The following is a 13,784-nucleotide window of genomic DNA, read 5'->3' on the forward strand; positions in this document are numbered from 1 at the left end:
ATTACTTCCAGATTATAGAGCAATTTAGAGACTAGAAAACAAGTGAATATCACCCTACATGTAACAAAAAGAAACCGATCTCATTCACGAACATATCTATAATAAGTCTAAACATGAAATTAGCAAAGTCAAGCAAAGCATAACCAAATGCTACATGATTAGGTTGAGTTTATATTAGGAATAGGAATGCACAAAATTAGATTATGTGCAAACATCAACCACAGTAGTAGTATATCAATAAAAATTTCATTTTAATAAATGTAGAAAAAACTTGCTGAAATTTCATACATGTTCATTTTGTTAACAAGCAAACATTAGTAAAATGAATAGGAAGGAATCGATTTGCCTCACAAAAGTGTCCAACTAATCTCATAAAGCAAATCTTATTTTCAATAAGGAAGAGTTACCATCATTAACTTTGATGTAATATAAAATTCAAGTTATGCACATTACCTTCACCTTTATTCAAAACCTTACAGAAGTATACCACACAAACGGAAGAATCAACCAAAAAGCAAAACCAACTGCAATTATATGAAAGATTTAGTACTATCATTTTTGAAAACTAAATAATATTCAAATTAGTTACTAAAACTGGTTCACATTCAGTAACATGGTTAAAAAATTAAATGCATTTTAATCAACAGATAATTTATTCTAAATCACATTGTAAAGAGTAACATGAACTGTAAAATATTTATAAACAAAATTAATAAAAAATAAAGAAACAGCATGCAGAATGTTAATAGTGAAAAACATTTAAAGAACACAAGTCCTACTTACATTCTTGCCCACACAGAAACATAGTTAGATAAAATTAAATTCCAGCTCAAATCCCAGTATGTTTCTTCCCCTCTGTAAGTGGATATGGCAATCTACCATTTTATGAAAGAATGATGGGTTATAAAACATCCAAGATATTCCTGAAGAAAAAACACTGGCATGGTATCTTAATCTTCCAACAATCAAAAGATTTTTACAAAGCTAAAATTATTAAAAGAGTTACTATAAATGAAAGCTAAAGAAAACGCAAAACAACACAGAAATATATCCATGATATATACCTTTTAAAAATTACATTTTACATGTGTGGGAAAATTAGGTTCTAGTTTGCAAATAGTGCTAAAATTTTGATTATCCATGTGGTTTGAGGGTTGATTTAATGATTGGTGAAATCACACACACATACTCATAAATCCATTCATCCATACATACATAATTTTGTCTGAATCAATGGATATAGTAATATGTGAAAAAAATGAGAAATTAAAATGAATATAAATAAAGGAAAACATCAATTATTTTATTAGTATTGGCTTCATATTTAAAACTAACAAAAACGTCATAAGTAACAACTTAAAATTCATGGTTAAATTCAGCTGCAAAATTTGTCTACAAAATATAAACACACTGAATCAATCAAGGTAAAAGAGCAATAATAATAAAATCGTCACTCCAAAATTGAGTTCAATATAGGAATGCAAGTGTGGTTTTATATTTTTAAAGATAAGTTAATATAATACATATTATCTGCATATTCATGGAGAAAAATAATACAGTCCTCTCAATAGAAATGATGATAAAATTAAATATCCATCCATGATCTTTAAAAAAGAAAAATCTCTTGGAAAATTTGAAATATTAACAATTAAATGCATAAGAATTTGCAAAAAGAAAAAAAGACATTCTTCATGGATGACTAGATAGGCTACATCAAAAATATAAATGAAACTACAGGTAAAATACTATAAAATAAGATTTTGTAAAGGTGTGGGGCACAAATCAATATATAATCAACAGCACCCATAGAAAAAAAATGATTGCCTGCAAATTAATAATTTTTATAAAATGGGAGAATGATCAAAATGTGTGAATACCCTCTTCACAGAAAATAAGATCATGAAGAGCCAATATGTATTTAAAGACCTGGTGCTCAAACTTACCAATATCGAGGAAATGCAAATTAAATCAATAGGGATTTTTTTTCACATATCGACTAACAATACAAGTAAGGTCATATATTGAGAAGAATTTATGGAAATGTGCACTCTCATATATCTTTGATGAGAGTGTCCATTAGTAAAATCCATTTGAAAGATAATTAGGTAGTACATCATAAAATTAAAATATCTGTAAATTTAGACAAAGTAATTCAAATTTCTGGAAATCTATCCAAGGATGAATATTCACAGCATTGAATATTAATTAATTTGTTTATTCATTCATTCCTTAATTACTTATTAAGTGCCTCCAAATACTAAGACCTCTTCTAGGTACAGAACGCACCTGTTCTAAGTCCTACAGAATGACCAGAGAATAAGAAGAGAAGGACATACCCTAATATTCTACAAGGCTTACATGTACAAGGATGGGGGTGATAAATCAATAAAGAACACAACAATTAATAGGGTCATGGGGAAAAAAGATGTAAGGGCTGGGAGTTTTCATTTATGCAGGCCTCGTTGAATGTACTGAGGAGGTTAGCAACGTCACATATGAAGTGACTTACAGCAGCTCTCCCGTGAGGAATTCTGCAATGGAATCACTTCCTGTTTATAGCAGGAAAAATGAAATGCTGCTAATGTCAGAGGCCAGATCAACAAGGCCTGTGGAGTAAACAAGGAGACTCCAGGGAACAAGAAGCAATTAAAGCTGACCCACTTGCAGGGGCCAGTGACACCCTCTTTCCCGACTTACTCACATGCACTAATCCCCTGCTGCCACATGCTGTAATCTCCACAAGAACAAACTCCAAGCCTGTCATTCTTGTTCCTGGAAACTCCATACTTGGCACATCTTAGCAATGAATGACTTTATTTATATGTAATTATCTCTCGTAGAGTGTTTATCATGCATGCCAACACAGTAATTCCTAATGCTTTATAAATAATAAATAAAACCACATTCACTGAGAACAGCCTGGTGAGGGAGTATCATTTTATCCCCACTTTACACTTGAGGAAGCATATGGAAGTAAAGCAATTTGAACAAGGTCCTGCTGTAAAGACAAGATGATAAACCCAGGCCATCTGGTTACCAAGAACTCATTCTTAACTCCTGTTATATGCTGATTTAATTAATGAACTGCTGCTCTCACTTTCTTGCAAACTAGTTTAACTTCCTTGAACAGCTTTGGTAGAGAAGTTTTATTTTGGAAGAGGGCTTCCTTTTAAAGACTCATTGAAGAGGCCCTCTAATCCATGAAGCAGGATGGAGGAGGCTTGTCTCCTAAACTGCTCTGACTTTGCAACCTCTGGAAATAAAGGCAGACTAAAATCACTAGATTTGAAGTTTTAATTTTTTTGTTCTTACTGTTTTCAGCCAAGAAGCAACACAGCAGTCATGTTTAATATATCCAAAGGAGGTTCCAATTACATAAAATTGGCAGAGATTATAAAGATCTTCCCACTAAACTTTCTGAATATAATATTTATGTGTTAAAGATCCTCACTAGCCAGTGAAATATTTTTCATTCGCAGTAGTTGAGAGATCTGTCTTTTGAATAATAGTAAATACAGCTCACATTTATTTTAGAATGTCAGAAAACAGCCAGTTGACAAAATTAATAGAGTGTAAAATCCATGATTACAGAAGCTCTCATGTCAAGCATGACAACTTTCTAAATTACTTGTCAAAGTTGACCTGCACACAATCTTAGATGAACTAAGTTAGGTAAGTTAACAGTGAATGTAAATAGATAAATCTCAGAATTTCAGTGATACTTATCACTGTGCAAATCTTGAAACTGAAAGAACTATCACTCAGCATGAAAAATATAGAGGAAAAGCTCACTATCTTTGTAACCATCTCAAAAAGAAAAGTACATATCAATTTCAGAGAAAAGAGAATGCTATCACATACTTAATATAATGAGGGTTCATTTTGCTATCAGGTGAAAATGATTATTTTTATTTTTTTATTCTTTAAAAAATATTTCAGCTGTACATGGACACAATTTTTATTTTACTTTATATTATTTATTTATTTTTCTGTGGTACTGAGATTCGAACCCAGGGCCTCAGACATGCTAGACAAATGCTCTACCACTGAGCCACAACCCCAGTCCTGATTATTGTTAATAAGGATTCCAAATATGATAAAAATAAAGCTATAAAGATCGTATTTATAATTACAAATCTTATTTTTTTTCTAAATTGAAATGTTAATTCTTGAAGTCTAGGACTAAAAATTAAATAATGAACAGTTCCAAGAGAGAATTTATCATGGATTTATTGGAAACAGAGGAAATGTACTCCTCACAGCCAGATGGTCATTCACTGTGCTCTAGACCCACAAGGTCTACAGACAGAGGGAAATGAAAAAGCAGAGTCAGTGGCTGCCATCTATGGAACAGCAGGAAACACCCATGGCAGACTGTACTTGCTATTTAAACATTTCATTTAATGCTCAAAAGACACTGTAGTAGAAAATTAGTGTGCATACTTCAGTATGCTACATAGCTATAGTTTTCTTGCCCTGGAAAAGAAATTTAGGGCACAAATGAACTTATTATTCCTTTCAGCACCTTAATAAGGAAAATGCCATGCATTGATATTCAGTAAATGGCCTTAGTATATTAAGAACTTGTTGAGTATATTAAAATCCTTAGAGAAGGATATCAATAGTTTATAGTTATGAATGGTATATATGGGATTTTAATTCTTTAGTTTCTCAATTCAAATACTAAAGACGATAAATTCTTTTTTAAAAAATAATTAAGATACAAACAATCATGGATAGTTAAAAACTTCAGGCATATTTTTTTTTTTTAGATAGCCATAATAAACACTTTTAGAGGGCCCATTATATGCTGGTCATCATGCTTGGTACTAGAATCTGCCTATATCAAGGCCTTCACATCTAGCATTAGAGTATGCATCCATGTCTGTGTACATGTTGAGGGGATGGGGTTCAAAGGTGCAGTCCAATATATAAAACAGGCATGCTCAATACATATATGGACAGATATGTTTTAGTATGTTAATCATTATTATATTTTCCCTCTACAAGATTCTTACCATTTTTCTGCCTTCAAGTAAGTAGCGAGTCCATAGGTCATATATTTAGGATAGTTATATAGCTAGAAAACAATGAAAAAAAGAACTTGCTATAATTCTGAATACATTTTTTTGTGGATCCTAGACCCACTAAGCAAAATAGTTTTTGGTGGAAAAATGATGAAGGTCTTGAAAAAGAAAGAGACACACTGCAATTCCCCCTAAATAATGAACCCAAACAGTAACAAGAGAGTGCCTGCCCCCAAGACATCTAAGAAGAATGGCTGTGTGGTGAGGTGTGTCCCCAGCCTCAGCAGATACCTAATACCTCAAGCATGCCATGGGAGTGGCTAGAAAATGCCAGCCCACTTATGAGATCAGGCACTGAGAACATGCGTGGGTAAAGCATCAGAGGAAACTGTTAGCAGAAACTCAAGTCCCCTTCCCTGGCACCAAGGAACCCTTTCAATTTCTGGAGGGAAATTAGGTGGAAGAAGGAGACCCTAATGTGCTTGAGATGGAATTTCCTGTGAACTTAAAAAGCAAAGGGTGACAATAAAAATAAGTTTGATGTAAGAAAATGAAGTAGTATTTTGTACACATCTTGGTTTGCAGCCTGTAATTAATACCTGCTTGGTTGTAAAAAAAAAAAAAATGAAAGTATGTGTGAAGAACATAAAAAGGAAGACAAGTGAGTGATTAATGTGTCACAGAGAAAGTGACATTTGAGCAAAGCTTGAAAGGCAAATAAAGACTTCTTTAGCAGTGGGAATAACACTTGCAAAGTTAGAGATATCTCTAATACCACACTTCGACCTTGGTAGCATCAACAATCCATTAAGGTAGTACTGAATATAAAAATTCACAAGCAACTGGTTTTAAGAGATGTGGAGTTGAGAGATAAGCATAAAATATATTGAATGCTCAGGAGAACACCATTGAACAGCAGTGGTTCTCAAAGTGTGGTCAAAGGACTTCTAGAGATTTCCATAATTTTTCAAGGGGTCCACAAGGTCAAAAGAGGCTTTCTAATAATAATAAGTCTTTACTTGCCTTTTCACTCCTGTTCTCTCTCAAGATGCAGTGGATATTTCCAAAGGCTATGTGATATATAATATCACAACAGACTGAACACAGCAGCAAGGATGAAAAGCCATCTGTCTTCTATTAAGGCTGACATTAAAGATTGGCAAGCTGTAAAACAAAGCTACTCACCTCACCACTTGGTTTTAAAAGTTATTATTTTTCATAATATACTATTTATATTCAAATGCAATAAAAATGTTTTTGAAAAATGTTAGTTTTAAATTCTAATCTTGTGGATACTGCCAGATAAGAGCCACAGAAACAAATAAACAAATCTTCGTTGAGGGTCTCAACAAATTTTAATAACATGAATTTGTTTGAGATCAGGAGTATGAAGACTCACATTAAAACATACCAAGTCTATTGGCTTCCTTTCTATTACTCCTAAGAGAAAGAGTATGAAGAATGGAAGACAGGAAGAGTCAAGACTGAAGAGCCGGCCAGGCAAAGGCAGCATGTATTGAGAGTTGAGAAGAGCTAAGAAGGGAAGGAGGTACAGATTTAAAGTGGAACTGAAAGGTGGCATAATATTGAGTTTCTTAAAAACAAAACAAAACAAAATTTAAAAAAAAGGAAAGTAGCAACAAGTGGAAGCTATTATACTACATTTATTAAAAGTAGGACCAGAACATTACTATTACGGATTTAACCCTTACTGATATTAGTTATGACAAATAAGAAGGAAAAAAATATACAAGTTAAGCTTTTTGCACACTAATTAATATTTGTGTGTGTGATAAAGAGTGATAAAGAATATGAGCAATGAGAGGATATTTAAGTTTTAGTGTCGAAATGAATATTTTCTGGCAAAATTAAGAGACTCAATTATAGCCCAGTTCAAAAGTTTGTTAAATAATCTCATATGAAGACAAGAAATGTTTCAATATTTGATATCAATGTAAAATTATATGTATTTATTCAAATTTTAAGATAAATTGTTATTATGAATGTGATCAGACTACAGGATAATAATTTTATAAAGATTTATTTATAAATATTATCTAAATATTGGCCATGCTGATGGCTTACTAACACAATGACTATTCCATTAAGTTGCAGTTATACCCCAGATATCTACAGAGTAAGCTGGAAGTTTAGTTAATTTGAAATAAATATTGTTATTTTGGAGATTTATTTTTATTTTGTTTTGGAGATGTAACAACATATGATAGAAAGCAAAAAGAGATATTTAAAAAGTAAGAGAGATTATTGTTAACTTTATTGTTCTTTGGTATCAATGTTCATAAGTAGTTCTATAATATTTACTTAAAATTAAATACATCTAAACAACAATAAATCACCACTGTCACCACAGACCTTTGAGACTGGCCACGATCACAGCACTGCCAACAATGACTTAGTGAGGATAGGGAGCAGATGCCACTCTCATTCACTGCTGTTGGGAATGCAAAATGGTATTCCAGTTTGGAAGACAGTCTGGCAGCTGTTTACAAAACCATACCTGCTCTCACCAGCAGTCATGCTCCTTGGCGTTTGCTTTAGGAAGTTTAAAACTTAGACCCACACAAAACATACACAGGCTGTTTATAGCAGCTTTTTCATAATTGCCCCAACTGGGAAGCAACCAAACGTCTGTAGGTAACTAAATGGGTGAATAAATAGTGGCAACATACAGTCAATAGAAGGCGATTCAGGGCGCAAAGAAAAGAGCTGTCAAGCCATTAAAAGACATATAAGAGACTTAAATGCATTTAACCTTGCTGCATATTTCTAAATGAAAGAAGTTAATCATGAATGTCTACATAGTCTTCATTTACAACATTATTTCTGGAAGAACCAAATCTATTGCAACAGTAAAAGTATCTGTGATTGTCAAGGGTCAAGGGGGAAGGTAGAGATGAATGGGTAAAACGCAAGAGAATTTTAGTGCAATGAAATTTTTCTGCATGATATTATAATGATGGATAAATGTCATTATGAATATTTCGAAACCCATATAATGTACAACACCAACTAGGAATCCTAATATAAGTTATGCACTTTGGGTGGTAATGATATATAACTGCAGGCTTATCAATTGTTAACACATGTACCACTTTGGAAGGAGATGCCAATAGTGAAGGAAGTTATTCATAAGTGGAAGCAGGAGGTATTCCAGAAGCCTCCATATCTTCTGCTGAACTTTTTAGTAAAACCTAAAACTCCTCCAAAGAAGTAAAAGACCTCAACAACAAAACTAAAACATTAATGTCAGAAATGAAAGAAGGCAACAAAAAAACAAAAACAAAAACAAAAAAAAACAGGACATACCATGTAAATGGATTGGAAGAATCAATATTGTTAAAATGTTCATACGGCCCAAAGTAATCTAGAGTTTCAATGCAATCTCTATCAAAATAATAATGACATTCTTCACAAAACTAAAAGAAAAAAGTACTAAAATTTATTTGAAACCACAAATCCCTAAACAGTCAAAGCAATATTAAGCATAAAGATAAGAACAGGGGCCATTAACTTTAATATGCACTACAAATCTGTACTAGTCAAAACAACAAAGTCTTGTCATATATGCAGACATGTAGACCAAAGGCATAAAATAGATAGCCTAAAAGACAACCCAAACATCCACAGCCAACAAGTTTTCAAAAAAGGTACTAAGAATGGGTACCAGAGAAAGAACAGTCTTTTCAATAATGGGAAAATTAGATATCCTTATAAGAAGAATGAAACTGGAGACTTGTCTCTCAACAGTTACAAAAAAACAAGTCAAAATGGATTTACAAACATAAAAATGAGATTGGACACTACAAAAGAAAACACTGTGATGAATCTCTCTACAAAAGTAAAACGCTGGGGCTGGAGTTATGGCTCAGCAGAAGAGTGCTTGCCTCGCACGTGGAAGGCCCTGGATTCGATCCTCAGCACCACATAAAAATAAATAAATAAATAAAAGAATGTTATTGTGTCCAATTACAACTACAAAAAATAAATATTAAAAAAGTAAAATGCTAAAATCAGTGTGTAATACTCTGATGACAATAAGAAGAGATATGCTCACACTTTTGTTTTGCTTGTTTTAACTCAACATTTCTGCATGTCTACAACTGTTCTTTTGACAGTTTTTAACCTGGCACAAATTTTACAATGTATCCTAGTGAATTTTTTTTTTAGATATAGAGTTCACAGAATACAAATGAGCATATTGAATATTTGTTTTCCCTTTCTAAAATGTATCTTTGAAGGTATAATCTCTTTTACCTAGTTTCTGATTTACCCATGTTCTAATTATTCTTTCAGTATAACATTATACTAGGACCTGTAAATGCAATATCAGTAAAATAAACAGGCAATACTGGCCTAAAGAAAAAATTGCTTCAACATTTCTGGAGGAATGTTGGTAGACTTAATAACAGTTTCCTGAGTATTAAGAAGCTTTCTACAGTCATCACATGAATAGAGACCACCTGGTGATGAGATGCTGGTATCAGCATTAAAGCCAAGAACACATACTAGATTTGAAAACAAATTGGATATATAAAATGTTTTATGCAATGCAGTGTGACATGATTTTTTAAGGCATGCAAGTGGTAGGAGTTTTTCTGAACTGTGAAACGCTTTTCTTATAAGCATGTCATATCATAAACCTTCAATGCCATAGAAAACTCTTAGAAATGTTAAAAAAATCTGTTCTAAGGATTTATTACTTTTCTTTCTGTTTCTGACATATACATTGATTTTTAAACACTGATTGACAGTATAACAGTGTAATGTTTTAGATATAAGGTGTCCCCCAAAAGCTCATGTGTGAGACAACACAATAAACTCAGAGGCAAATGATTGGGTTATAAGAGTCTTAACCTAATAAGTACATTAATTCTCTCATAGGAATTAACTGGTGGTAACTGTAGGCAAGTAGGCTGTGGTTGGAGGAGCTGGGTCATTGGGAGCGTATCTTTTGGGTATAGATATTTTTCTCTGACGAGTGGAGTACTCTCTCCCTCTGCTTCCTAGGTACCATGCTCCCAACTGCCACACTCTATAACCAAGGTGCATCTCAGACCCTACAGAATGGAGTCTGCCAACTACAGACTGAGACCTCTGAAACTAGGAGCCCCAAAATAAACTTTTCCTCCTCTAAATATGTTCTTGTCAGGTCGGTTTGGTCACAGCAGTGTAAAAGCTAACTAAAACAAGCAGAATCTCTAAGTTGACTACCAAAAATAAATTCTCCCCCTCTTTGCAATAATAGAACTGCTGTGTACATGGAAGTCTCATGACTGCAGATTCCTTGACCATTGGATAGACACATATCTAAGTTATCTAATTAAACCATTTCAGTCATTTACATACAAAAGTGTCTTGGTCTATTTTCAGTCTACACTCTCATGCTCATAATGTCTTTTACCTCCCTGAGAAATTGAACACCAATGAACCTCATCCAGACTTGGAGAAACAGATTACTATCCCACCACAACCACTGGACTCTTCACCTCTCTGTTAAGGCCACTAGCACATGCTAATGCTAATTTACAGAAATGAATGTCTTATCCTGTGCCAGTGCATGTTTGAGCTAAATCAGGGAAAGATATCTTACTTCAAAATATTATGCACTAGTTCTCTACTGACCACAGAGCACTCAACTGGATTCAAAAACTAATGTCATCGCTGCAATCTTGTTAAATGCATAAATTATAACCAAAATAAAAAATAAAGAGTCACCCTTTTCCCCTGTAGTAATCAGGACTTTTCCAATTACAAGGTTGGGATTCCAATTCAAAGCAGTTAAGCAATAGACTAACTAAATTGCTACCTCTCTCTCTCTCTCTCTCTCTCTCTCTCTCTCTCTCTGTCTCTTTCTGTGTGTGTGTGTTAGATAATGTCAATTGTTATGTTAAATCCAAACCTATTCTCTATTTTTCATTAGTGGTCAAGTTGTTTCATCATTCACATTTCCCTAGCGAAATCATCAAGAAAGAAACAGATTCTCCATTGCTGAAGCAAATCATAATCCCACAACCCTTAGCAAGAGATGGTTTAGGGTAGAAAAAAGACATTCTAAGTAGTGAGACCTGAAATAGGGGAACCTTCTGGTGAGATGTGACATGTTTTAAAATTATTTTTCTCTTAAAAAGAGAGAGAGAAAGAGCTGGGTGCAGTGGTGCTCACCTGTAATCACAGCTATTCTGAAAGCTGAGGCAGGAGAAGACAAGTTCAAGGCCAGTCTGGGCAACTGAGAAAGAACCTGTCTCAAAGTGAAAAAAAAAAAAAAAATAGTTTAAGAAGGGCTAGGATATAGCTCAGTTGTAGAACACCCCTGGATTCAATCCCCAGTGCCACAAAAAAAATAAATAAGCAAAAAATAAGAGAGGGGGGGCTTGGTTACCTGTAAACATCACAAAACTATTATTATGCAATGTAAATTTTAATATACTTGAAATTTTAAAAGAAATGAACAAATCCTACTTAAGTACAATTTAACAAAACTAATTCAATAAAAATAAAATCTAAATTTCCTATGAGCATTAACTCACCATTTTTATGGGAGTCATGAGTGTCAGTCAGTCAAATAACTATTATAATTAAAATTTTACCATATTGAAAATTGCAGGCTTTGATGCAAAACCTAATGGGAAAACATCAAAAACAAAAGCTACAGATTTATCTCACCTATGAACACAGGTGAAAAAATATACATCAGGTCTGCGAATTTATAGATGTGAAGTATTTAAAAAGGATAATATACCCTGACTATTGGATTTATATAAAGAAAAGTTTTTTTTTTTTAACTTTAGTAAATTCACCTTAGCATTTTGCATTCTTAAGAAATGAAAGGGGGAAAAATCACATAAACATCTCATCCCAGACGGAAGAAGCATTTGTTACTCAAAATAATTGATTATAGAACTGTAAGCAGATTCCAAGTTTCTTAAAATTAGAATATCTACAGATCTTTATAATAAATATAATATTTAATTTTTTAATGTTTCATTTTAGATTGCAAACATGTATGCTAACTACAGCTTCTAATGAACACTGTACTGAAGTTTGTTAAGTATATTAAGACAAGAAGAGGATATGAAATGTATAAATATCACAAAAAAAATTATAAGATTGAATTCAAAATAATTTTAAGGTAAAATATTTGAATCAGAAACAACTTAGCAATGTTGTAAAAGAAAAAAAACATACATAAAATTCAGTCTAATTATTATGTTCCAGCAATGTCAATGAAAACTATTTAGAATATAATTAATAATATTGTCAAATTCCTACTAACAAATACATTTAAAAAATTTTATTGGGAATTGAACAACTAAATAAATTCAGATAAATAATGTTTACATAGACTGCAAAAATTAATATCATAAAGAGATTAATTCTCCTCATAATGTGTAGAATGGATTAAACTATCATAAACCAAAATTGTAATAGTTTGGGGGGGCAATTAACCATTTAGTTCAAATATTTATATGGAAAGTAAACAGCCAAGATCTTTTAAAATATTCACAAGATTTAAATTAGTGCTCTTCTAGACTTTAAAACATTTTATAAAGCCATAATAATCGAGGCAATTTGGTACTGGTACAGAAAGACAAGGGACCAAGGAAATGGAATGCAGAGCCCTTAAACAGACCCCTGCATATGAGGAAATTTTAATTATGAAAAAGGGGAAACACAGACTTATAAGGAAAGAATTGTGGGAAAGTATCAGTTTTCTCAGGAAATAATATAGTTAATATCTATATAAAATATAAATTGGAAATTCCAATAGACAAAAAGTAATATGAGGTGGATTATATGCCTATATTGAAAAAAAAACTGCAAAACCTTACAAGGATACATAGTAACACAGTCTTGGAATTTTTTTCTTTTTTTTTTTTTTTAAATCAAAACAGAAGCACTTAAAAGTGAATGACATTTCTTTTTTTTTTTCTTAGTAGTCAGGGAAGACAACATAAAACGAAAGGATGTCACAGAATAAGAAAAGTTGAGATATCTAAAACTAGTAAAGCATTTATACTCAGAATGTGAAGAAAACTCCCAAACATAAGAAAATCACAAGTAACAAAAAAGAAGGAAGGAAGGAATTAGGCAAATGTCTTGAACAGACATGTCACAAAAGATTCACAAAAGACAAACTTCACAGATGATTCTCAAGCTTATTGAATCAAGAAATACCAAATTAAAATTACAATGACCCTAAAAATCCACTAGAATTGCAAACACCTGAGAACCTGAGAGTGTCTGACTATACAGAGCAACTACAATTATCATAACTGCAATGAATATGCATACTTATTTGAATTTTTTGAATGCATATATTTGACCCATGGAATCCATTTCTGCATGCATACAGTTGAGAAACACTTGCAAACATGTAATAGACATACGTAGGGATGAACATAACATACTGTCACAACTGTCATCAAACAACTCAAGTTCCCAAAGCAAAATGGATTAACAAATTGTGATATGTGCACATAATGGAATTCTGGGCAGCCTAATAGAGAAAAGATGAAGGCATGTGCAACAAGGTGGGAGGATTTTATATACACACTATTCTGTGGGAATTAATGACACACAAAATAATTCATACCATAAAATTCCAGTCTGTACATTTCAAAGAGGCAAAATTAACTAGATTATTTAGGATCACATACATAGATTTCAAAATTCTAAAGGCAAAAAAATTCTTCCCATTTCTTGGGGAAATTTCAAACCCCAAACCTAGGTAAAGAC

General features: G+C 32.6%; 1 long non-coding RNA gene across 2 annotated transcripts in view; it reads right to left on the reverse strand.

Annotated features, from left to right (window-relative positions):
• The window catches only part of LOC125619342, a 71,855-nt gene that overhangs the window by 17,611 nt on the left and 40,460 nt on the right, over window positions 1-13,784 (reverse strand). The window contains exon 5 of one of the 2 annotated variants that reach the window (XR_007350840.1): window positions 11,240-11,286. The exons of the other annotated variant lie outside the window; for it this stretch is intronic. This is a non-coding gene — a long non-coding RNA (uncharacterized LOC125619342). Of the gene's footprint in view, window positions 1-11,239; window positions 11,287-13,784 lie in introns of those variants that run through there. 2 annotated transcript variants of the gene reach the window in all.

The sequence above is a fragment of the Marmota marmota genome, unplaced genomic scaffold (genome assembly GCF_001458135.2).
Source record: "Marmota marmota marmota unplaced genomic scaffold, marMar, whole genome shotgun sequence".
In the NCBI taxonomy this organism is placed as follows: domain Eukaryota; kingdom Metazoa; phylum Chordata; class Mammalia; order Rodentia; family Sciuridae; genus Marmota; species Marmota marmota.